This window comes from Arvicanthis niloticus, chromosome 4, assembly GCF_011762505.2.
Source record: "Arvicanthis niloticus isolate mArvNil1 chromosome 4, mArvNil1.pat.X, whole genome shotgun sequence".
NCBI classification, from domain to species: domain Eukaryota; kingdom Metazoa; phylum Chordata; class Mammalia; order Rodentia; family Muridae; genus Arvicanthis; species Arvicanthis niloticus.
In genome coordinates this window covers 57,532,930-57,560,820 of record NC_047661.1, presented here as the reverse complement: position 1 = coordinate 57,560,820, position 27,891 = coordinate 57,532,930, and positions in this window count along the sequence as shown.

Below are 27,891 nucleotides of genomic sequence, written 5' to 3'. Positions count from 1 at the left end.
CTAATTGTACCAGTGAGGTACAAGATAGCCTTAATACCCAGTCCATGATTTTGTTGACTAACCAGAACTTCTGTCATCTCTCCTAACTAAAAGACTTAGTTTTGAACCTGGCTTTTTTCTTGGCTTTAGAATGAATGTCAGCTGAAAAGCATCCACTCAAAACTTTTCTCTCAAAGTAAATAGCCAGGATTGGCTATGAGACTATAGGTCTTCAACCCCATCAGAAATCCAGAATAACTGAGTTAACTGAAATTATGGGAAGCACTAAGCATAGCTTCTAAAACTTAGCCAATTTATAGAGACCGCTGAACTCCTGGACAGTCCCTATACTAACGAATGTTGGAGCATGAAATTGCCAGGCTTCTGGCCCAGAATCATCTGACAGACCTTAGTGATGCAGAATTATTAAGGGCTGATTTCTCTGTCTAAGCAGATATAATAAGTCGACTATTCTGCAAGTGTGTCCTTTTTGAACAGTAATTTGTCTGTAGATGGAAAGAGGCAATTCTTGCCTAGTGGCTGTCACCGCACAACTGGAGTAACTCCAAGCATGCTCAATTTCTTCTAAGATTCCACAACAGGAAGCTGTCAAGAGCAGACAGGTCTCTAATCAAAATGAACATTAATATAGAAATATTTGTAACATCAACTCTATGGTCTTCTGATGTTTTGAAAACCAACTATCCATGTAAGGTAACCTGGACTGTTGTCTGTTAACTCCTCTCAGCTATTTCTAAATAAAATGTGGAAAACACCTTAACAATAAACTCAAAGCCATGAATTTGCTATAGTCCCTTAACTCATAGGCTAACCGTCCCAAATCAGTTAAAAAAGTTAAAGAAGGACTGAGTCTAAGCCTTGTATTCCTAAATGTGTTATACAGGCACAATGCCCATGAGAGTATCAATATTCATCTCACTTTTATATCAATAAGAAGCTCGTACCAATGAAAACCTTAAATTTGAAATCAAAGTAAATTTTGTACCATTTAAGAAATTATAACTTCATCTTGATATTAATTATACAGATTTCTACCAATAGGTTATGGCTATGAAATAAATCCTAGCTACTCCTCCCTGTTCCAACAAAACCACTACTTTTCCCTAGAAAGTCAGACCAATATTAAACACTTTAGTCCTCAAGCCCAGGGAATAGGGGCACTGACTCTTCATTGACTTCTTCAAGCTGATTATGGGTGTTGAGATACTAGAAGAGGGGTGGGGGAAAGAGTAAATTGATAAGCCTCTGACCCTGTGTCTTCACTGCATCCAGATGGAATTCCAGGACATCAGAGGTTTGGGCAGGTCTGCTCAGTATGCCTAATGAGTAGATACACCAAGGCTGTGTATTCTGCAATATACAATTCTCAGAACAAGTTTTAGTATCAAGAAAAAAAAAATTTTCCTAGAGGGCTGACATTTTTTAAAAGATGTTGGCTCTAACAATTTTTCTTCCCCACCCCCCTTTTTAAAATTGGTTGTAATATGTACATTTCAAATTTTATCCCCTTATACCATTGTGCCCACCACCCAGGAACCCCTTATCCCATCCCACCCCCCTCATTGTGCTTCTATAAGGGTGTGATTTTCCAGTTTCTAGGATGCTGTTGCCATTAACATAAACTGCCTCCTAAATTTCTAAATCTTTCCCTTTGTGTTATTAAATCTCCTATTTTTCTTTTTTCTTTCTTTTTTTCTTTTTTTCTCCTTTTTTATCTCTCTTTTTTTAAATTGGGTATTATATTTACCTTTCAGATTTTATCCCCTTACCCCACTTCCTCCCACCATCCAGAAACCTCCTATCCCATCCCCCTCCTCATGCTTCTATGAGGCAGTGCCCGAACCTACCCCCCCCCAACTACACCCTTCCAACCCTCACATTCCCCACCCCACTCTGTGTTCATTTTTTATGGGACCAAGAAACTCCTCTCCCACGTATGCCTGACAAGGCCATCCTTCCCTACATATACCAATGGAGTCATGGGTCCCTCCCTATGTGCTCCCAGGCTGGTGGTTTAGACCCTGGGGGGCTCTGGTTGTTTGGAATTGTTGCTTTCCTCCTGGGGTCCCAAACCCTTTCTGCTCCTTCAGTCTTCTCTCTAAGTTCTTTATTGGGAAACCCTTGATCATATCAGTGGTTAGCTGTGAGCATTGTCCTCTGAATGTGTTAGTCTTTGGCAGACCTCAAAGGAGACAGTTATATCATGTTCTTCACAGCCTGCACTTCCAGCCATCCACATCAGTGTCTAGTTTAGGTGACTGTACATGGGATGAATACCCAGGTGGAATGGCATCCTGATGGCCCCTCCTTCAGTTTCTGTCCCATGTTTTGTTTCCATATTTACTCCCTTGAGTATTTTTGTTACTCATTCTAAGTAGAACTGAGGCATCCCCTTTTGGTCTTCCTTCTTCATGAGCTTCATGTGGTCTTCAGGTTGATTCTTCATTATTCCAAGCTTTTGGGCTAACATCGGCTTAACAGTGAGTAAATACCATGTGTGTTCTTTTGTGATTGGGTTAACTCAGGATGATAATTTCTAGATCTGTCCATTAACCTAAAAATTTCTTGAATTCATTATTTTTAATAGCTGAGTAATACTCCATTGTGTAGATGTACCACATTTTTTGTATCCATTCCTCTGTTGAGGGAGATCTTGGTTTTTTCCAGCTTCTGGCTATTATAAATAAGGCTTCTATGAACATAGTGGAGCATATATCCTTATATGTTGGAGCATCTTCTGGGTATATGCCCACGAGTGGTATAGCTGGATACTCAGGTAATGCTATGTCCAATTTTCAGAGGAACTGCCAGTCTGATTTCCAGAGTGGTTGTACTAGCTTGTAATCCCACCAACAATGGAGGAGTGTTCCTCTTTCTCTGGTGGAAGTTTTAGGGTCACTTAAGTATATTATCATATCATCTGCAAATAGTGAAATTTTGACTTCTTCCTTTCCTATTTGTATCCCTTTGTCTTTCTTTTGTTGTCTAATTGCTCTAGCTAGGACTTCCAGTACTATATTGAATAGGTAGGGTGAGAGTGGGCACCCTTGTCTAGTCCCTGATCTTAGTGGGATTGCTTCAAGTTTCTCTCCATTTAGTTTGATGTTGGCTACTGACTTGCTGTATATTGCTTTTACTATGTTTAGGTATTGGCCTTGAATTCCTGATCTTTCCAAGACTTTTAACATGAAAGGATGTTGAATTTTGTCAAATGCTTTCTCAGCATCTAGTGAGATGATCATGTGGTTTTCTTCTTTGAGTTTATTTATGTAGTGGATTACATTGATGGATCTCCAAATACTGAATCACCCCTGCATTCCTGGGATAAAGCCTACTTGATCATGATGAATGATTGCTTTGATGTGTTCTTGGATTCGATTTGCAAGAATTTTATTGAGTATTTTTGCATCAATATTCATAAGAGAGATTGGTCTGAAGTTCTCTTTCTTTGTTGGGTCTTTGTGAGGCTTAGGTATAAGCATAATTATAGCTTCATAGAACAAAGTGGGTATTGTTCCTTCTGTTTCTATTCTATGGAATAGTTTGAAAATTATTGGTATTAGGTCTTCTTGGAAGGTCTGATAGAATTCTGCACTAAAACTATCTGGCCCTGGACTTTTTTTGGTGGAAAGATTTTTAATGACTGCTTCTATTTCTTTAGGGGTTATGTGAATGTTTAGATGGTTTATCTGCTCCTCGTTTAACTTTGGTACCTGGTATCTATCTAGAATATTGTCCATTTCATCCAGATTTTCCCATTTTGTTGAGTATAGGCTTTTGTAGTAGGATCTGACAATTTTTTTTAATTTCCTCTGTTTCTGTTGTTATGTCTCCCTTTTCAGTTCTGATTTTATTAATTTGAGTACTGTCTCTGCGCCCTTCGGTTAGTCTGGCTAAGGGTTTGTCTATCTTGTTGATGTTCTTAAAGAACCAGCTCCTGGATTTGTTGATATTTTGTATAGTTCTTTTTGTTTCAACTTGGTTGATTTCAGCCCTGAGTTTGATTATTTCCTGCCGTCTACTCCTCTTGGGTATATTATCTTTGTTGTTGTTGTTGTTGTTCTAATGCTTTCAGGTGTGCTGTCAAGTTATTAATGTATACTCTTTCAATTTTCTTTTTGTGGGCACTTAGAGCTATGACTTTTCCTCTTAGTACTGCTTTCATGGAGTTCCACAAATTTTGATATGATGTGCCATCATTTTCATTTATATCTAAAAAGTCTTTAATTTCTTTCTTTATTTCTTCCTTGACCAAGTTATCATTGAGTAGAGCATTGTTCAGTTTTCACATGTATGTGGACTTTCCGTTGTTTTTGTCCATGTCAAAGATGAGTCTTAGTCCATGGTGGTCTGATAGGGTACAAGGGATTATTTCAATCTTTTTGTACCTGTTGAGGCCTGTTTTGTGTCAAATTATATGTTCTATTTTGGAGAAGGTATCATGAGGTGCTGAGAAGAAGGTATATTCTTTTGTTTTAGGATGAAATGTTCTATAGATGTCAGTTAAGTCCAATTGGTTCGTAACTTCTGTTAGTTTCATTGTGTCTCGGTTTAGTTTCTGTTTCCACAATCTGTCCATAGCTGAGAGTGGGGTTTTGAAATTTCCCACTATTATTGTGTGAGGTGCGTTGTATGCTTTAAGCTTTAGTAAAGTTTCTTTTATGTATGCGGGTGCCCTTGCATTTGGAGCATAGATGTTCAGAATTGCTAGTTCCTCTTGGTATATTTTTCCTTTGATGAATATGAAGTATCCTTCTTTATCTTTTTTGATTACTTTTGGTTGAAAAACAATATTATTTGATATAAGAATCACTACTCCAGCTTGTTTCTTGGGGCCATTTGCTTGGAAGATTGTTTTCCAACCTTTTACTCTGTGGTAGTGTCTGTCTTTTTCACAAAGGTGCATTTCCTGAATGCAGCTAAATGTTGGGTCCTGTTTACATATCCAGTCTGATAGTCTATGTCTTTTTATTGGAGAATTGAGTCCATTGATATTAACAGATATTAAGGAAAGATGAATGTTGTTTCTTGTTATTTTTGTTATTGGCAGTGGAGTTATGTTTGTATAACTACCTTCTTTTACGGTTGTTGAAAGATTACTTTCTTGCTTTTTCTAAGTTGTAGTTTCCCTTCTTGTGTTGGCGTTTTCCACCAATTATACTTTGAGGTGCTGGATTTTTGGTAAGATATTGTGTAAATTTGGATTTGTCATGGAATATTTTGGTTTCTCCATCAATATTGATTGAGAGTTTTGCTGGGTATAGTAGTCTGGGCTGGCATTTGTGTTCTCTTAAGGCCTGTATGATATCAGTCCAGGATCTTCTGGCTTTTATAGTCTCTGGTGAGAAATCTGGTATAATTCTTATAGGTCTGCCTTTATATGTTACTTTGCCTTTTTCCCTTCCTGCTTTTAGTATCTTCTCTTTGTTTTTTATATTTGATGTTTTGATTATTATGTGACGGGAGGTATTTCTTTTTTGGTCTAGTCTATTTGGGGTTCTGTAGGCTTCTTGTATATTTAAGGACATCTCTTTCTTTAGGTTAGGGAAGTTTTCCTCTATAATTTTGTTGAAGATATTTCCTGGCCCTTTAAGTTGGGAGTCTTCCCCCTCATCTATACCTATTATCCTTAGGTTTGGTCTTCTCATTGTGTCCTGGATTTCCTGGATGTTTAGTGTTAGGAGCTTTTTACATTTCACATTTTCTTTGACCGTTGTGTTTATGGATTCCATGATATCTTCTGCGCATGAGATTCTCTTTTCTATCTCTTGTATTCTGTTGGTGATGCTTGCTTCTATGACTCCTGATCTTTTTCCTAGGTTTTCTATCTCCAAGGTAGTCTCCCTTTGAGATTTCTTTATTGTTTCTACTTCAATTTTTAAGATCCTGGATGGTTTTGTGTAATTCCTTCACTTGTTTTGTTGTGTTTTGTTGCATTTCTTTAAGGGCTTCTACCTGTTTACCTGTGTTCTCCTCAAATTCTTTGAGAGTGTTGTTTATGTTTTTTTAAAGTCCTCCATCATCATCATGAGAAGTGATTTTAATTCTGAGTCCTGCTTTTCTGGTGTGAAGTGGTGTTCAGGACTTGCTATGGTGGGGTAACTGGGTTCTGTTGATGCCAAGTAACTTTGGTTTCTGTTGTTTATATTCTTATGCTTGCCTTTCACCATTTAGTTAGCTGTAGTGCTATTAGCACTCACTGGTTCTGACTGAAGTCTGCCTTTCCAGTTATCTTTGTTGTGTCAGAACTCCTTGGGGTCCTGATGACTCTATGATCCTGAGCTCCAGCTGCTCTGGATACAGTGGCTCCTCTAGGATATTTCAGGATATGGTGTCTCCATGTTAGTAGAGCAGCTATGTGTTTGCTGCTCTGAATGTAGTTGCTCCTCTATGATGCTTCAGGATATGGTGTCCCCTGCTCTGAAGCTCTGTGGGCCGTGTCCTCTCTAGGATGACTGCAGCTCTGCAGTCCTTGACCTCTCTTGGGTACCTCTGCAGCTTGGCAGTCCGTGACCTTCCTAGGGTGCCTCCGGACTCAGTTTCCAGAGGGGAGCAGATCGCCTAATAGACTGCTCCAGCCACAGGTATCCAGGCCAAGTGTTAATTTTTTTTCTTTCATGAGAGTGAAGTTTTCTTCCCTATCTTTTGGGATTAATTTTTGTTTGAAGTATATTTCATAATATATTAAAATGGCTATACCAACTTTTAAAAATTACATTCTTGGATTATCATTTTCTAATACTTTATTCTGAGTTGGTATCTATCTCTGATGTTCAGATATGGTTCTTGGAGCAAAATGAGGGTGCTGTTCAACATCCAGACAATATATCTCCACTTGATCCCAGTAACCCCACCACAATAGGCAGTAAATATTGTCACATAGGTAAAACCCAAGAAATATCCCTATGTCTTGTATGAAGATGATAGTGGCTTTAATAGAGGACATGGTTAAGTCTTTTCAAGACATTCAGGAAAACAGCAATAAAGAGTGCATGAAAATGCAGAAATCTCTTCAGGACCTGAAGATGCAAGTGATTATATAAACCCAAACTAACTAGAATTCTGGAAATGGAAAATTTAGATATTTAAGCAGGAATTACAGAGTCATGCTTTATTAATAGAATATTAGAGATGGAAGAAAGTATCTCTAGCTGTCAAAGTTATGATAGAAACAATGGATGGATGTTTCTAATAAAATATTAATTCTAAAAATCTCCTTACCCCAAACATCCAGGACATCTGGGACAATATGTAGAGACCAAACCTAAGAATAATAGGCATAAATTTTATAAATTTCCCTAAGCTGAAAGGAGATACTTATAAAATACAAGAACCATTCAAAACACCAAATGCAAGACCAGCCAAGAAATTCTTCTCAGCATAAAATTACCAAAACAATAAACACACCAAAGGAAGAATATAAACAGCCATAAGAAAATTTACAAGTAACATATAAAAGCAGACCTATTAGAATTACACCTGACTTCTCAACAGAGACCCTAAAGTCTTTAAGTTCCTAAACAGATGTGCTGCAAAGGCTAAGAAAAAACTAGGGCCAGCCGAGACTACACTACCTAATAAAACCTTCAATCACCATATATAAGAAAATGAGATATTTTATGTTAATATTAAATTTAGGCAATATTATCTGAAAATCCAGCCCTACAGAGGAAGCTAGAAGGAAAATTCTAACCTAAGAAGGTTGACTACTACCATGAAAATACATGGTAATTCCAGACCACCATAATCAAAGAAAGTCATACACACACACACACACATACACACACACACACACACACACACACACACACACCACTCACACCATCACTACCACCGCCACCAACACCATCAACAAATATAAAGTTAAAAAAATCAGAAATTATGGGTTATTGATATCTTCCAATGTGATAGTCTCCATTAACTAGATACATACTAACAGAATGGATGAGAAGATAGCGTTTTAAGGCATGGAAAATATTAACAAAGTGTACATTGATATTCACTTGTGGTTTCAAATGAATGAAATAGAAGTGTAAACAGATTTTTAAAATCAGTTTATTTATTCACTTTATATCCCAATTGCAATCTCCATCCCTCCTTACCTCCCAGTTCCATCCAAACAAATCTCTCCCCCAGTGACTCCTTCATCTTATCATCAGAGAAGGGGAAGCCCCCTTTGGCTTCCATCATGCTCTGTAAAATCCAGTCCAGAATAACAGTGCACCTCCTCTTCCACTGAGGCCCAACAGTTAGGGGGAAGAGTATCCAATGGCAGGCAACAAAAGTCTGAGACAGCCCTAGCTCCAATTGTTAGGAGGTCCTTATGAAAACCAAACTGCACATCTGCTCCAAATGTGTAAAGGGCCTAGGTCTAGACATTGCATTCTCTTTGGTTAGTGGTTTAGTGTCTGTGAGTCCCCTTGGGCCCAGGTTAGTTGACTCTGCATGTATTCTTTTGGTGTTCTTGACCCCTCCAGCTTTTTCAATTCCATACTCCACAAGACACACTGAGCTCCACTTGATTTTTGGCTGTGGGTCTCTGCATCTGTTTTCATCAGCTGCTGGATGAAGCCTTTTAGAAAACAGTTATGCTAGGCTCCTGTCTGCAAGCATAGCACAGTATTGTCAGATCTAGGACTGGAAAAAGGAGGGTGGGAGTCTGAACCTATGATTCTCGAGAATTTAGACTCCAGAGACCAGCACTGGGGCTCAGATCTGGCTTTTCTTAATCTGTATAATATTTTATATACACTTTTCACTCAATAAGGGTACGGTTACATAATCAGAAGCCAAACAGGTCAATACAGGCATTGTCCTGTTGAATCAAGAGAGAGAGAGAGAGAGAAAGAGAGAGAGAGAGAGAGAGAGAGAGAGAGAGAGAGAGAGAGAGAGAGAGGAAGAGACAGAGAGATACAGACAGACAAACACAGAGTCAGAAAGACAGAGACAAAGACAGAGAGAAAGAGAGGGACAGACAGACTGAAACAGAGAATCAGAGAGAAGCAGAGAGGCAGTGAGAGAAAAACTGGGAATGGCATGTACCCTTGGAAACTTAAAGTCCTCTCCCACTTACACATCACATCTAACAATCCCACTCTTATTCCTTCCCAAAGAGCTCACAGGCTGGGAACCAATTATTCAAATAAATGAATCTATGGAAGCCATTCTCTTTCAAACCATGGCCATTTCCATGGACAAGTACAGACAATTGATGTATATATGAAGAAATTACATACATTTGTCTTTATTTGGAAATAAATATTTGTATGATTATAAACATTAAAATATAAATGATAAAAGGTGATCAAAATTACTTTTTAAGAAGTGATTAAAATCATTTCACTTCAATATCAACCAATCTTGTAGTGAATATAACATTTTAAAAATTATTTGAAATAACTCAAAGTAATCAATTTTCTAAGAATTCAGCATATAAAGGATGACAAAAATATGTTCAATTTAAATCAAACATTGTACAGAATGATGGAAATGCAAAGCTTTTGAAATACAGCGGAGTCTAGAGACAGGGTTACATATATCATTTTTATTTATAACCAAGGTCTTGTTTTAGTTCAGTGAAAATATATAGTATTTCCAAAAAATAGCAAGAGGACAGGTGGATGATAATCAAAATAATTCACACACTCACAGTACAACCATGCTCACTACATCGTTTGTACATGTATTTATTTTCCAAACAGCAGATTTTTCTCAAAGAATATATGAAAAAGATACTGTGATCAAAGATTATTTAATGAGAGGTTAAAACACTAAAGGATCATTGATTGATTATACTAAGAATCTCCATTTTAATTTAGCTAAAAATACCTTTACAGAAGTTTGTCTAAGAACCAAGCATCAAAGCATATTGTATATATGCTTATTTATTTACCTATTTAGTTATAATAAATATCAAATATAAAGCCTTGTACATTCTAAGCACAATGTACCAAAATAGCCTGTGTTATGTTTGTTAATAGAAATAGTTGTAAGACAAAATTGAAACTAATCCTGAAGAAGTTGTGTAGTCATGACCTGAGTTTCATTCCAAATAATGGACAGGCAGCCTGGTAGGAAAGGATGGCATGAAAGTATTTCTGATGAGACTTGTAAGTTTTTCAAAGTCATATCACAACAAATCCACATGTCACAGATGTTCCACACAGCTATGAAGGGGACTTGTTGTGATATGTCTCTAGTAGCATCACTACATGTCTGAGAGCCTAACTTAAAAGTGAGTGCCCTAAACATGCACTGGTAAAATATGGAGTACAATAGTTGATCTTGGTCAGTTAGTAACATCTGTCCTGTCATGTATATGAAATGTACATATGTATGGGAAACACAGGACGTGTCTAGCAAGGGAAGTCTCTCTCTCACACACAGAAGCACAAAATTTTGTCATCTGTTATGAGCTTGTAATATATTTTTGTCACTTCCCATTTGTTTATTTACTCCAAAAGCAGCTTCCTTGATGTTTTCATATCATGGTCTTTTTTTCATTAATTATTATCACCCCCCCCACACACACACACACATTCCTAAGTACAATTTGTTCAGTCTGTGTCTCAGGGTTTTATTGCTGTGAAGAGATATTATAACCATGACAACTATTTATAAAAGAAAACATTTAATTGTGTGGCAACACCAAATATTAAGTCCTAACATGATGTGCTACCCCAAACTTAAGACAAAATTTTCAGTCATAAGGTATTACTTCTAGTATAAATAAATTAATGAATTCTGACTTTTTAAATTTTGAAATCATATCCATTCTCATTAAGTAGATCAAGAGAGTTAACTCAGCTCAATATTAATTAAACACAACTCAGAACTGCCTGTGAGATTTTTCTACAGATAAGAGCACAGTGGAGAGAAACAAACTGAGAACTTTCGGTGCAGCATACCCTCCAAGGTTTACTAAGGTAGAATTGTGGCATTACAAGTGTCATTTTAATTATTTTTAGTAAGTAAATCTTTCTTATTTTTATTGTAAGAAATTCATCTTTCTTAAAGATGAGTTGAACTACAATGATAGCTTCAAGGAGATAAGCAAACTCATCAGTAAACATAATCTTAGATGAAGATGACAGCAGATGTGTCAAGGAAAGATGTTATCAGACTTCATAAGAGGGCTGTTATATTAATCACTACTGCTTCATATCAAACCCACTCAAGATGGAGAGTTTTAGCAATTTCTTCAACTCTTATATTTGGTACTCCCACTATGACTATGCTCCTGGCTGACATGGCTGATTTTGGTTATCATAGAACAATCAGCTAAAATTGGCCATAGTGGTGATCCTATGTGATCTCTGGTATGTCTACAGTGGTGGCTGGTGGCTCACTTCTGGCAATGTGTGGCAATAGGTTAGCCCTTCCAGCAGGGTATCCTTGGTTTTATGACATATGTGTGGATGTATTCAGCAGCAAGAATAAAACACCCAATTGAGCAGACTCTTTCCAAACTCCTGTTCTTAGCAAGACATTTTTCAGCTCATTTGTCAGATTTTGTAATCACATCAAGATTAGTGTTGGTATGTACGCAGATGTTCAAGACTGCTCCTACTGGAATGACAAGTTTAGGTGGTTATTTTCATTTTGAAGATAAGACCACATAGTACATTTCACAAGGGGAAGTGTTTCAATATCTAAAATGTGCAATTAATACTTTCAAAGTTAAACTAAATTTTAAGAATAGTATAAAATATTAATTGTTTTAAATTACAAATGACCTCATAATGAATTTCATTTTACTGTCTTAAAGTCCTTTTCATAATTTATAACATAGGAAGATTATATATAACATTAATTTGGTAGAATATTTAATGCATGTTATGTATCTATATGTAAGCCACATTTTTGAAACACATTTATATCACCAAGAAGAAACTAAGCATTTCATTCTATTGCTAACTAGAAAATTAAGATGCATCATTAAAAATGGTTTATGCTTTATATATTGATAAATCTTTAAAGTTTTATAATAGCTTATTTCAGTAACTGTAATATTATATATGATTATAATGGTGACACTAATTGGTACAAGAACATTGGGAAATTATGTATTTATCAAATTAATAAAATGTCTTTATCAGTTCTATAGCAGCTTCACAAATGGTACTTTCATGAAGAGTCTAATGCCTATGTTCTAAAACATATGCAATCAACTAAACCAATAAAGTGTCTTAGAAATAGTGTGAAAGAAATTGTAGCCAGGCGGTGGTGGCACACTCCTTTAATCCCAGTACTTGGGAGGCAGAGGCAGGTGGATTTCTGAGTTCGAGGCCAGCCTGGTCTACAGAGTGAGCTCCAGGCTATACAGAGAAACCCTGTCTCGAAAAACAAAAAACAAAAAAATAAAAAAATAAAAGAAAGAAAGAAAAAAGAAATTGGAAAAATACATTAATATTTGTAAATTTTATTCTTTTTCTTTTTCTTTTTTTTTGGCTACATTGTTGCTGAATTCTTTGCTGGTTCTTCTTCTAAATATTATCTCTGGCTCAGTTCAGCTTCTAATGGCTCAACTGTCATCAACTGTCTTTTCTTCTCACTCTGCTCTCTGACACTACTATTATGTCTCCTGGAACCTCCTCTCTGCTATCCCTAAATTCTACTCCCAGCTCTCTGCCTCTGCTGGCTATTGTTGTTGTTTGGTTGGTTTGGTTTATTTTGGTTTTTTTTGTTTATTTTGTTTTGTTTTGATTTCTTCTTCTGTTCTCAGAATTCTAAGAGGTATAGGGTCCTTTATAAAGTATTAGGCACACAAAATGAATCATGCTACAAATGTTCATAAAATAGACTGCAAACCTGAATTTGTATATAATTCTCCTAATAAAAAGCTTCCTTGTGTAAAACTACTCAACCACATTCATCTACTATATTCACATGATGTGTTTAATTATAATCCTAATGGTGAGCAATCCCAAATACCACAAAACACTATGAGCATTGTTCTATGCATAACTTTTTAAAAATAATAATAAATCAAGGTTTAATAAGTGATATGTTAATGAATATAATCTTCATGCAAAAGTATGGTGATAATATTTGATATATGAGAAGGGAATCTCTGAGAAGTTTGTAGGAGCCCTGACAAAGAGCACTAGTACTGTAATTTTCAAGCAGTATTTTCGTAACTTAGTTCATGCATATATGACATATATGTATGTATAGCTTGTAAAATATTTTTATGAAAATTGTGTCATAAAAATTATTTGAACATACTTCATATAAAAGCTTATTTATAATTTACATAAATATATGTTGCTCAAAAGAGAAAGAGTGCAAGAAAATTAAAACCCACCAGAGGTCCTAGTGGTTTGCTAATACCATTGTTTTCATAAGGTGTTTAATCTTGATGGCTCATACTTCTCAAAATCAAGGATTTTGATCTTAGCTCATTAACATAAAGCCAGAATGTATGGTAACTGTTCCTTGTTGAATAATAAGAGGTTTTCCAGGAAGATGCAAAACATAGTTCTGCTTCTGCCATATAGAGAACCAATGACAGACCCAGGTATGGATATGACCAAAGTCCAACTTGGTGAACCATAAGTTTCATTTGGGTAAATTAGAGGACTATGAGTGACAGCTTACTTACAGGAGCCCAAATGACTCAGAGACAGGATATGTGCATCACCAAGGCCAATCCTGCGTGGGTGACAGCTCACAAAAGCTGGAAACCTGGAGCACACTGCACAGCTTGCAGGAGAGTGTTCTTTCCAAGGGACGGGGTCTAAACCTCTTCTAGGCAGCTCATGTGGTTTCTAAGTCTTCCAGGAGGTGGTGTGTTCTCAGCATCTTTGTTGCTGCTGGCCTTGTTCAAGAGTGACTCCCTTAAGTATTGTTTGCTATGGAAGAAAAGGACCTAGGTTAACAGTTCAGCACTTTCTAAGCTATATTGAGTTATTTTACTTTCTGGCTTAAAGAATTTTCCTGCAAGTTTAACTGTGTCAATCTCATGACACAACAATTCCCCAAATATTATCATCGTTGGGCATCTATCTCTCATGAAGTAATGAAAATAGTAAGCCCTAAATTGCAGACAGGTTAGGAAGACAAGGAGAGAACAGAATGTCTGGAATGGGTCCTTTTAGTGGATCTATGAATGTGCAGTAAGATCTCAAAAGCTATAGTTATTGGCACTAATTATCATTACTGTTATTATGAGTGGGGCACCACTGCATAATGAAAGTTTCAATTTTAATTGTATGGCCTAGAAATGTATGGCAGATGGAAAATTGTCTTTTATATTCTTATTCTGATTTTCTACAGTTAACATTCTTATAACCCATAATGACACAGCTCAGACTCAAAGGATGTTTTAATGTTTTTCTATCTCATTAAAATGGCAATGGCACTTCTTATTTTCAGCCAGAGAAGTTGCATATATATTCATATACATAATATATTCATATATATTTGAGTGAGGATTACATATCTGTAGTTTATTAGAACTATCAGTGTAACCTATTGCACATGATACAATACTGTCAATTTGATGATGGAATTTTAATCTTAGCATTTTTAATTATAGATAGAATATAAACAACATTCTTTGTAAGAAATCCATAGAGAGAAAGAAAGAAAGAAAGAAAGAAAGAAAGAAAGAAAGAAAGAAAGAAAGAAAGAAAGAAAGGTTGACAATGAGCAGTAATTTGTTCCTGGAAACAGATGATAATGTATTGGTTAGGATAAATGGAAGGTTTAATTGTTTCAAAGTTTTGAAGGGGGAAGAAAACAGAAAGAGTAACTTGCCAACAAAATCCTGTTGCTTGCAATCACTTCTTGCTGCCTGCTGAGAGACTGAACTATGTAGTTCTCCTAAGAAACACAGTCAGAGGTAGAGGAATCTACATGCAGGTACAGACTGCAGTGGGGGGTTATTTGTTACTTGACACAATACAGTGTGTTAAGAAACAACTTTTTGTTTGTTTGTTTTTGAGTTACTTTAATCTAACCTCAGTATTGCTTGGAAAACCATCCATGGTGTTTGCAACACTGTTTCTTGACTTAAAACAAATATATAATTTAAAAGTTGTACCTTCATCACATTTCATTAGAAAAAACTGTAAAACTGAGTAAATTCAAACAATATTGTTTATTATTTATTTTTAAAAGAATGTGGGAAAACTCTGCTAATTAAAGTAAAAGTCTAATAAGGCATTCCAGGTATCCTATGCATGCAACCCATCTTGCATGTCCCTACCCTCAGTTTCCCCAAATTTTATAAGCCTTCATGCACCCTTTGTGGTTTATTCACCTTATGTACTTACAGGGCTTCCAACGCCTCTTTTTGATATCTCTGTTCCCACTGTCATCATGGACTACATCAGCTGATGATCTATGAGAATGAAGAGAACCACAAAATTTTGTCATCTGTTATGAATTTGTAATATACTTTTGTCACTTCCCATCTGTTTTTCACTCCAAAAGCAGCTTCCTTAATGTTTTCATATCATGGTCTTTTTCATTAATTATTATCACCACCACCCCCACACATTCCTAATTACAATTTGTTCAGTCTGTGTCTTAGGGTTTTATTGCTGTGAAGAGATATTACAACCATGACAACTATTTATAAAGGAAAATATTTAATTGTAGTTGGCTAAGAGTGTAGAGGTTTAGTCTTTTATCATCATGGCAAAAAGCATGATGGCAGGCAAATCAGACATGGTACTGGAGGGAGAGCTGACATTCCTACATCTAGATCCACAGGTACCACGATGGGAATCTCACTAGATATACCTGGCTTGAGCTTCTGAGACCTCAAAGCCCACTCTTTAGTAACTCATTTCATCTAACAAAGGCACACCTACTCAAAAGCCATACCTCCTAATAGTGCCACTGCCTGTGATCCTTTGTGGGTCCTTTTCTGTCAAGCCTCCACAGTCTGTATAATGTATTAGATAGTCAACTGGTTTGTTCTTTGATGGAGAATACTATTTCTCCTATTCTCAAAATTCTGCAATTGCCTGTAGTTCTTTGTGTAGGGCTAAGGCCTTGTAAGCCCTCTACCATCATCTTTGCATGCCTATTGATATTGTCCTTATTCAACACGTTTAGGCAGACCATGCTGATGTAATGTAATGAGTATAGCCTCAGGTATTACTAGGAGACATATTTTCACAGCAAGTTCTCTCTGTTTTTTTTTTTTTTTTCAACTCTTACACTCTTATTGGCTTAGTACTCAGTAAATCCCCTGAGTTTTCATGAAGGGGTGGTTTATAACTGTATCCACTGGGACTTGGGCTCTTCGACTCTGTATTTTGATTGGTTGTGGTTTGCTCTAATGGTTACTGTTGCAAAGTAAAGCTTCCTTGATGAGGCTTGAGGACTATTCTCATCTGTAGATAGAATATTTACAGATTGTTGTTAGGCATTATACTTGTTTGGTAAAGTAATATTAGATTTCCTTCTAGATCCATGACTTCATTAGCACTGAGAAATTGGCTAAGTTTCCAGTTCCAGGCATGGTTTTGCTCTCTTGTCATGTTGGTTGTTGTTCTGGTTCACTAGCATTATAGGTGGGTAGAGTTGTTGATTCCTTCTTTTTGTTGAAAGATTGCATGGCACCTTTGGTACCTTAGGAGAGGGCAGGCATGGCAGCACAGAGGCAGAAAGAAGAATAAATAACTCTAAGGGTGTTTGCAAAAGCCATAGGGAAAGATTGCACAACTTGGTCCTGAAACATTAGCTGAGGCTGTGAAGGAATGAAGAAAAGACAGACACGTAGACATACATAAAGAAATGCTGGGATCAGGTGGGTTGTGCTGCCTCATCTAAAGCAGCCTCAAATAAGCGATAATCTCCAATCTTAGCCTATTTACTAAGTACAGCATGAGAAAGAAGGCTTAGCTCACATCTCCAAAAAGATTGTAAAAGAATAGTCTCAGATTTCTGCTATATCATTTAGAAGAAGAAGGCTGTCATTTCCAGTATTTGCTCACACTTGTAAATCATTCAGAAACACTTGTATCTTAACCCAGAGAAAAGTTTTGCCATATCTTTGAGACTCATAAAGATGAAAGTTTGGTTAATTCCCCTGGGTCTGAGTCATAGATTCTTTTCAATAAACCACATTCGCTATGGATTTTATCTGATACTTATGAATTAACTCAGTCTTTCTTCTGTTTTCTCCAGGGAAACACATGTCATTTTATCTCTACTTAAAATACACAATATGGGTGTGTATAATTATATTGAATATATACATAAATAATGTAAAGGAAATTATGCCATTCGGAGAGACGATGATGCTTTAAGTTACTTCTACACCCTAAGAGCCTAAGTCTATCTAATACACCCAGTGCCAGGTATGGGCAACCCCACTTCCAGTTGTTAGTCTTGGAGTCCAAGAAATTTCCCAAATATTACAGTTTGCAGCTTTGGCCCTTGATTGCCCATTGGCTTTTATTGTGAATCTTTGTGTATGTTGGACTCACAAGTTGAGTCCACATGGTAATTGAAAATGCTAATAGGTCAAAATTGGAAGAAAATGTACAAACTAGTAACACAACAGTTATACTTACTTATTCATTACCCTCTTTAGGACAGGAAAGGAAAGGTTTTCTCACTGTCAGCAGAAAGACTATAACTTTAGATCATCAGATTGCTTTTCTATATTATTATTAGTAGTATTAGTAGTAGTAGTATTGTCAGATATTGACAATTTGCTGGAAGAGAACATTGTTTGGGCCAGCCTTACTGCATTTTCTATAAGTTTATTATGCAACCTTCCCTCCAAAATAAAATAAAATAAGATAGAATTAAAGAAAGACTTTGTAGTGAGTAAGTAATTCACAGTATGTCACACAGTAAAAGGCATTTGTCAACAGGTCTTTACTTAAAAATGTTCATTGCAATGAGTCGTTCATCTGTTTTGAGTTCTCTGGCTTCTGCTTATGCTATGTATACTGTATCTTCCTGCTCTAAAGTATCTTCCTGCCCTAAAGTGACAAGAACTTAAGGGGTGAGGGTCTATTAATGCACCAGTTTGGTTTTCTATGTTCAGTTAGTTTCATGGATGTTTCCATCAGCAGTGTGGCATCACTGTCAGATCCTCATGAGGACTCATCTCAGATGTCCTGTTGTACACACACACACACACAGACACACACATGCACACAAACACACTGGTAAATATCCTTGAATGCTGTAAGTAGGCTTTGAATACATTGGAGCTGAAGTTATAACCATTTGTGAGATATTCTATATGGATCCGGAGATCCAAGCTTTGGCCCTGTTCAATGAGCAGTGAGTTTTTTTAATCACTGTGTCCTGTTCCTTCTTTGCAGCTCCAGATATTGACATTTTGAAGGCAAATTAATACACTAACCAGTTAAAATGTGAAAAAAATTAACAACACTACTCTTGTATAACCTGAATAATCATAATCAAAATATTTACAAAAATATTCTCTTTTTCCTTTAAAATTTGAAAATAGACTTACTCATATATTATATATTGTTGGGAGCCGACACCTAGCAGAAATCGGCTATTATCCTTGCAGCCATCTTAAGCCATATACCTTGACAAGAGACTTGTTTTCAACAGCTTACAACAACTGAGCACACTCTGATAAAATTCTTGTTTTTCCCCACATATCTTGTTTTGTTGTTTAGTGTACCCAGCTGCATGGTGCATGTGGTAAAGTGCCTTCAGCTCTGTTCCCCTGCTTGTCTACAGCTGCAAGGCACGTGGTGAAGTGTATATATACCCAGGACTTTCCTTTTAGTAAACAAGACTTGGTCACACAGTCTGGCTTGTCTCCATTCTTCGTGTCTCTTCTCCTCCATCCCCACTCTCTCTCTTGCTAGACCCTGACCGGCCAGACTGGAGCAGCAGCTCTGGTGGGACACAGTGGCCCCACTATAGTGGCTTTGTGGGCCTCAACAATATATTACCAAGTTTCCCCTCCCCCACTTCTCCCAACTTCCTCCCCTACCTCCCTTCTTCCCAGATATACTCCTACTCTCTCTTTAGAAAAGAGCAAGCCCTCAAAAGACAACAACCAAGCACCACAATGAAGGATACAATATGACAAGGCAATAGGAGAAAAAGAGATGGGAACACAGACATCAATGTCAGAGACCCACCCACTGCTACTGTTAAGATTTAATAAACAAAAAACACCACCACCACAACCAACAATAACAGCATCAACAACAATAACAACAAAACAAAAATAAAAAATCAAGACAACAGCAATGGCAGATACACAGAGTACCTGGGGCCGACAATTGCAGGCCTAGAGTTTCCCACTTTAGTCTCTATGGACACATACAATCACTGCTTATTTTATTTAGTGGTTCTTGTTCTTTATTCTCTCTGACTACTGCATTCTTTCTGCCCCATCCTCTTCAGGGTTTCATCAGCTCCAAACAGCGGATGGCTGGGACCTGATAGAAACCTCTAATTTAGACTTTCTTTCCCCATAATGTCTGTCTTGGGGTCTCTGCACCTATTCCCATCTGCTACCAGAGGAAGCCTTTCTGAAGGCTAGTAGACAAGAAAGGCATCTATCGTCAGCCTTGGCACAATCCAGACTCCGGTTCCTAGCTATACAACCAGCAGCATAAGACATGGGCTCCCTATGATGATGGAGATCTGACATTTTGTGGCCACTCCCACAAGTTCTGTGCCACCATTGCCCGGCATATTTTGCAGACAGGATAGATTGTATGTCTAGGGTTTTGTGGCTGGTATGATGTCCATATTTCATTTCATATTCTGCAAAGTATCTTCTTGCCCTAAAGAGACAAGAACTTAAGGGGTGAGGGCTCTATTAAAGCACCCGTTTCTTTTTTCTATGTTCAGTTAGTTGCATGAATGTTTCCATCAGCAGTGTGGCATCACTGTCAGATTTTGAAGAACATACCTTTGTCCTAGTTTCAGCCTGGTTTGTTTAGGGATCTCCACGGACTTCCTCAGACAACACCAAATACAACCCAGTCCAACCACTGTAAGCCTTGACTGGCTGCAAAAATAGTTACTTCGGGCTCTTTGCCCATCCTTTCTAGGAGTCTTCACTAGGGTCAACACCCTCCATAGATTCCAAGAAATTTCTACTGTACACCACCCCCAATATGCTCCCTAAATAAGGCAGTCTCTCCCTGTACTATCTCATATTATTGCTCCAATTTTCTTCCCACTCCCAACCCTACAGCTCATAATTCACCTGTAAAATCTACTCTATTTCCCTTTCCCAGGAAGATCCAGGCACTCGCATTCTCCACCCCCAGGCTTTCTCTGTAACTAATCTCTGAGTCTGGATTGTACCTTGATCATTATTCACTTAAGAGCTTATATCCACTCATACAAAAATATTTATATATGTCTTTCTGGGTCTGGTCTGGGTTACCTCACTCGGGATGATTTTTTTCGAGTTGTATCTATTTGCCTGCAAATTTTATGTCATTTTTTAAAAAACAACCGAGTAGTATTTCATTGTGTGAATGCACATTTTCTGTGTTCTTTCTTTGACTGAGGAGCATCTAGGTTGTTTTCATGTTCTGGCCCTTATGAACAAAACCACAATGAACATAGTTGAGTAAGTGCTTCTGTTATAGGATGGAGCATCTGTTGAGTAGAGGCCCAAGTGTTATGGTTGTGTCTTGAGATAGATGGCTGCCCAATTTTCTGAGGAATCACCATATTGATTTCCAGAGTGGCTGTACAAGTTTACACTACCACCGGCAATGGAGTGTTCCCTTTGCTTCACATCCTTGCCAACACTGAGTTGCCCCTTGTGTTAATGTGATATTAGGCATTCTAACAGGTATAAGATGGAAACTCAAAGGTTCACTTTGCATTTCTCTGATGATTAAGGATGTTGAACATTATTTTTAAGTGTTTATCAGAAATTTGAAATTTTTCTATTGAGAATTCTATTTAGATCTGTACCCCATTTTAAAACTGGATTTGCACACACATTACACATATGCATATACATATAACATATGCTGAATATACATATAACATATACATAGGTGCATATATATATATATATATATATATATGCATATATATATATATATATATATATATATATATATATGCAGGTTTCTTGAGTTTGGAAATTAGACTCCTATCAAATGTATAGTCAGTAAAATGCTGTTTCCATTCTGTGAGCTGCTGCTTTGTCTGAATAACAGTGATCTTTACTTACAGAAATCTTTGTATTTTAAAAGGTCCCATTTACTAGTTGTTTATCTTAGTGCCTACAGTATGATCAGAAAGTTGCCTCCTGTACCAACGAGTTTAAGGCTTTTGGACATTTTATCTTCTATTAGATTCAGGTTTCATGTTGAGGTCTTTGATTTATGTGAAGTTAAGTTTTGTACATGGTGATGAATATGGAACTATTTGCATTTTTAAGGCAGTGCAGACATACAGTATGATAAGCACCATTGTTCAAGATGCTTTCTTTTTCCTTTGTATACTTCTTTATTCTTCATCAGAAATGAAGTTTCCACAGTGTGTACATATAATTCTAAATCTTAAATTCAAATCCATTGATCAATGTTTCCATTTTTATGCCAATACCATGAAGTTTGTATTATGATAGCTTAGTAGTACAACTTGAAATCAGAGATGGTGATACTGCCAGTAGGGTTTTTTTTTATTTTTTTCAGGATTATTTTATGCGTCCTATTTTTGTTTTGTTTTTCCATATGATGTTGAGAATTGTACTTTGTAGATCTGTAAAAAACTGTATTGGAATTAGCATGGGATTACACTGAATCTGTAAATTGTTTTCAGTAAGATGACCATTTTTAGTCTGCTAATCCTATCGCTTTAAAGCATGAGGGATCTTTCCATCTTCTGATATCTTCTTCAATTTATTTTCACAGATTTGAAGTGTTCATCATACAAGCATTTCCATTTCTTAGAGTTAATCCAAGATACATTAAATTATTTGAGACTATTGTGAATGGTGTTGTTTCCTTTATTCCTCAGTTCATTTGTCATTTGCATGTAGTAAGGCTTGGGATTTTTTTTTTTATTGTTTGTTTGTTTTGTTTTGTTTTTTGAGTTGAGCTACTTCACTGAAGGTGTTTATCAGCTGTAGAAATTTCCTTATTGAAAACGTAGAGTTACTTATGTATACTATCATATCATTGGCAAATAATAATAGTTTGACTTGCTCCTTTCCAATTTATAGACACTTGATCTTCTTTAGGTGTCTTACTGCTCTAGCTAAAACACAAGTACTATATTGAATGGTTTATTGATAGGCAGAAAGTGCCTATCTCTCATGCCTTTGATTTTACTAGATTTGCTTTGCATTTCTCTCCATTTATTTTGATGTTGGCTATTGACTTGTTGAAAATTGCCTTTATTGTATTTATGTTTGTCTCTTGTATCCCTAATCTCTACAGGACTTCTTCCCTGAACTGGTGTTGGATTTTGTCAAAGGTAGTTTGGCATCTAATGAGATGATCTTCCAATTTCTTTTATGGTGGAATACATTTACTGATTTTTTTTTTTGTATGTTAAATGATTGTTCCATCTCTAGGATGAAGCCTACTTGATCATAGTAGCTTATTGTTTTGATGTATGCATGGATTTGGTTTGCAAGTATTTTCTTGAGTATGTAGCACCTATGTTAATGGGGGACATTGGTCTTTAATTCTATTTATTTATTCAGCATTCCTGTGATGTGCATATGAGAGTAGCCTCATAAAATGAACTGACCAATGTTATTTCTGTTTCTATTTTGTAGAATATTTTGTGGATTATTGGCATTAGCTCTTCTTTGACAGTCTGGTAGAATTTTGCTCTGAAAACATCTGTCTCTAGACTTTATTTATTTATTTATTTATTTTTGGTTGGAAGTATTTAATGATTCCTTCTACTTCACTAAGGAATAAAGATCTATTTATAGGATTTATCTGACCTTGATTTATTTTTGGGAAGTATTATCAAGAAAATTATCAGTTTCTTTTTACATTTTCCAATGTGTAAGTACAGAGTTTTTTAAAGCATATTCTTATGATTCTCTAGATTTCCTTGGTGTTTGTTGTTATATGCTTTCTCCATCATTTGGTTTATTTGGATAAGCTTTATCTATCTGTGGATTTTCTCAAAAAACCAGCTATGTTTTGCTTTGTTTCATTGATTCCTTGTATTATTCTCTTTGTGTTTATTTTATTGATTTCAGCCCTGAGTTTGATTATTTCTTTCCAGCTATTCCTCTTGGATGTCATTATTTATTTATTTTTTTTTCTAAAACTGTAAGCTGCATCAACCCAGTAGTATGATATCTCTCCTTGTTTTTTTTTGTAGACAGTTAGTGCTATCAACATTCCTCTCACCACAATTTTATTGTTTCCCATAAATTTGGATATGTTGTGTATTCATTTTCATTGAAATCTCAAAAGACTTTAATTTCTTTGATCATATCTTTCTTGGCCCATAATTTTTATTCCACAGATTGTTGTTCAGTTTCCGTGATTTGTACATGTTCTTTTTTTATGTTTTTCATTTTAAATCCTTGATGGTCACATAGAATTTTGCAAGTTATTTCAATTTTCTTGTATCTATTGAGACTTTGTGTTCAAGCCTGAGGTGCTGAGAAAATGTATGTTCTTTGTATTTGGGTAAAATGTTCAAACTCCATATGCTAGGTCCATTTGGTTTATAACTTCTGCTAGCTCCAGTATTTCTCTTCTTTATTCTTGCTGAATGACTTGTAAATTGGTGAAAATGTGTTATGAAGTCTCCCACTATTGGGGTGAGATTTTAGCTGTGATACTGTTTCTTTTACAAAAGTGGATGCTTTTGAGTTTGGGCATAGATGCTAACAATGGAAATGTCCTCTAGGTGTATTTTTATCCACAAATTTAAATACAAAGAAAATTTGTTTTATAATTTCATATATACCTAACCATATGTAAACCACTTACATGGAAGTAGCACTATATATGTTTATAAGTGGGCAGTCGGATAATTTATTCATTATCTTTTCCCAATTGAAAAGATATAATTAAGGCATAAAAACTGATCAAAATAGAACTTTTTATAATTTATTAATATTGACAAGAATTATATAAAATTGTGCCATCCATAAATGGAAATTCAATAAAATCTGTTATTTTTATATGTCTTGTATGTCAATTATGTTATTATTTGCATTTGTAAATCTATTGACACTATGTGAAAAAATTAATAAATTAGTAAATTAAAGAAAGAGTATTCAAATCAGCAATGTATAGAAAAATTCTTTGCCTGATGGACAAAATGTATGTAAATATTTTATGATTAAAAGTTATCATTTTTCTCTTAAATACATATATTTTAACAATCTGCAAGAATAACTTTGTGTGAGAGATCAGTAACGTGTACATGGAGACTAAGTTACTCTGCTCTGATTAACCTATACAAAAGAAATTTTCTTTTGTATATTCTTGTAAATTTTAGCTAGTGTTAAATTGCATTTGGATGTGTCATTTCTTCAAATCTTATAAAAATTATTTGTAATGGTTACATATTTAAAAAGGATAATGTACTAAATAGTGAGTGAATGATACAGAGCTAAACATCACTCTTCTTTGCAAATATTTTATAATTAATACAATCACAAAATATATCAATCAAATTGTTCTGAGCCCCTCCGCGTCCCCTTCGCCCGCGAAAAAGGACACGTGAGGCGGTGTTCGGGTGGTTACCACAGCGAGGCTTTACTTCTTGTATAAGCAGAAGCGGAAAGATGGAAAGACTGGAAGAGGCACAGCTTAAATGCACCCTAGAGTGACGTGTTCACTTCTGATTGGCTGTTCACTCATTACCCATAATATGCCCCGGGATGGGCAGTGACTTTTGGCGCGCTTTTTGCCTTTTGCACCTGCGCAGTCAGTTGTTTACTAGTGGGAGGACAAGATGCCCACACCATCTTGGAATGGCGGAACGTATCACCGCTAACTGCAGCTTCCTACATCAAATAACTAATAGTAAAAAAAAATCTCATCCACAGAAACTCTGAAGAAATGGATCAAACTATGTGTGTAGTAAGTTGTTTGAGATAACAAGAATTTCATTAGAGCTTAGAAAATCTATCTAGCAAAATGATAATAAATTTGTTTTGTTCTGTGAATTGAGATTCTCTTTAAATATAACTACATTCACATTCAACTTCTCTAATATCTTAACAAATTTCTAAATTAAATTATACTTTCTTGAGAAAATAGAGTAATTATCAATATCATCATGATACAAACCTGAAACCTACAGCAAAGACACCCCTGCATCATGTACTGGTATAATACATGTTATGGAAGAAACCAACTTTTTCTTAGATGCATGAGGTTAAACCTATGTCTGACATGGCTAATGTGGTCAAAACCCTGGATGGACATAAGGGAAACCATGGCCAGTGGCGAAAGCTTACTGCTATTTTTCTGAAAAAATAACATGACAAAAAATGATCCTTAATATGGTGCTATGCCCATAGATCAGTCCATCACTTAATCCTAATTAGAGAAGCTACTTCCTGATTTAGATGGTAGTTCACACAGATGTATACACCTAGACAGTGGGCAGAGACTGAGATTTTGGAGCACTCAGTTGTAAATTTTATATCTTTATTAAAACCGTCTCCTGAAGGTACATGGGTTCTACTTGGAAGAGGATGCAGAAAGTCAGAGGTTTTGGGTAACTCAAAGGTATCAGTATCTTCCAGACACAACAGGATGGATAACATATAAACTTAGAAAGACTGTAATCTATAAAACCCACACAAGATCAGAGCAGACAAAGTTTCAGCATAGAAAAGAGAAAGCAGACACAAAGTCTAGCTCCTAATCAATTACTGTTACCTAGACAAGAAGGTGAAGAGAAAAATATCACTCCTCTACAAAGTGCTCTTTTGGGAGTGTATTAAAAATACTCTACTGTAGTCTCCATGCTCCAGAATCAGTGGCCCACACATAACAGACTCCATGCTTATTTTGTGTGTGTGTATGTAGTGAGGTGGTTTGGGTATTTTTGTTTGTTTATTTAATCAAATGTATTTTTATTTCTTTTATATATGCTTGGGTTTTTTTGTTGTTTTGTTTTGAGAGGGTGTAAGAGACAGACAGTGAAAAACAGTATGAAGTTGGATGGGAAGAAAGGTAAGTGGTTCTAGATGGAATTTTGGGAAAAGAATACTAGCAAAATATACTGTATGATACAAAAATTAAATAAAAATTATACATCAATATACTCTTCTTTTGATTATATTTCAGGCTTTCTCTTCAGTAGAAAATCAGAATTGGTGCAAACATTGTCAAATTCCTAGCCAGAAAATCTATATGCCCTAGTAGAGATTTTAGGAATGTTGTTTGGCTAAATTTTGTTAATCTTCTTTCTAAATATTTATGTGTATATTTATATGTCTGTGCTGCCTTCCAACTTGGTCACATAATCTTCTTATTGCAGATGGTAAGGGTTAATATAGAACCTCAAATATGTTTAAAATATTGACATTAAGCAACTGTGAATGCTTAGCCAAGATGGAAAATCTAAATCAACAGCTCTCATCCCCACTCCATAGTTCCTGGAACATTGCAGAAAAGAAGATAGAAAGAATGCAAAAGATGTAAAAGGGGCAAAAATTTATAAAATATTAGCTACTAGGAGTTTGTAGCTCACTTTGTGTAGACATCTGAATTGATCAGTTTGGGATGATGATATTATAAAGTAGCACCCAAAATGTGCCTTAAAAAATATATACTTAGGATTAAATGTGTCTATTACAAACATACAGCAGAAACAATTGCATCTACTTTTATATTTCATAATGATAGTATCTATTATCATGAAAAAGATTATATATATGTGTATATATATATATAAATATATATATTAATGGAGCTCACTACAATACTATCTGGTAGATCACTGCAAAGCAAATGTAAGAAATTATATGGAAAAACAAAGCCTTCTTGTACAATACAAATGAATGCAAAGCACTGACTTATGGAGAAAAATATTTTTTCTTCAAATTAAACTAATTTTAAACACATAAGACTGGTACTGGAATGATGGGTCCCTTGCTCTTGCAAGGGAGCGGGGATCTGTTCCCAACACCCACATGAAAACTCATAGTCTATCAATACAGTTCCAGGGGATCCAGAGTATCCTCTTCTGACCTCTGCAGACACCAGTCATGAATCTACTTGGTACGTAAACCTATGGTCAGAAAAAATTTATACACATAAAAACAAATTTCAAAAAATCTAAATGAAAATAAAATGAAAAAAAAGGTATTATAGAAAATCTGGGATAATTCTTTGTCATAGGAGTCCGGAGACCTGTTTGGAAGAGTTGGGTATACATGTTCCTTCTAGTAAGAGACAAGAAATCCAGACAGGAAAGATTTTAGTTCAGATTGATTAACTTGGATTTAACACAATGAACCTGGAATCTGCTGTGGTCTAGGAGTTGCTCCACAAACTACATGAACACTGATCTCAGTCAGGTAGGGATGGTTCACTGAATGCATACCCTAAACTGATCAGATCAAGACCACAAAAATAATAATCTACTTATGGTAACAATCTGTTTTCAGGGCAGGCTTTTTATAGGAATAATCAGATTCAGGAGTTTAAAAGGCAACGAGGGGAGAGGTACTACATTTTGGGTTACTAGAGAAAGTATTTTCAGGTAACCCTTAAGTTGATTGTTCCTGAGTGACATAAGAGAGGTGGTAGATGTGATGTAAACTGGGGCATTTCAGAACATTGAGATAACAGAGCACAAGTATTATAAAAATAACTTTTGGGGTATTCGTAGCATTCTTCTGTGTCAGCCACAAACCCACAATGAGCTCATGAGCAGGCACAGGAGGTTCTGTTTGTGGTTACAGCAACACTATGAAAAAATTGACAGGCATGGAACAAAATG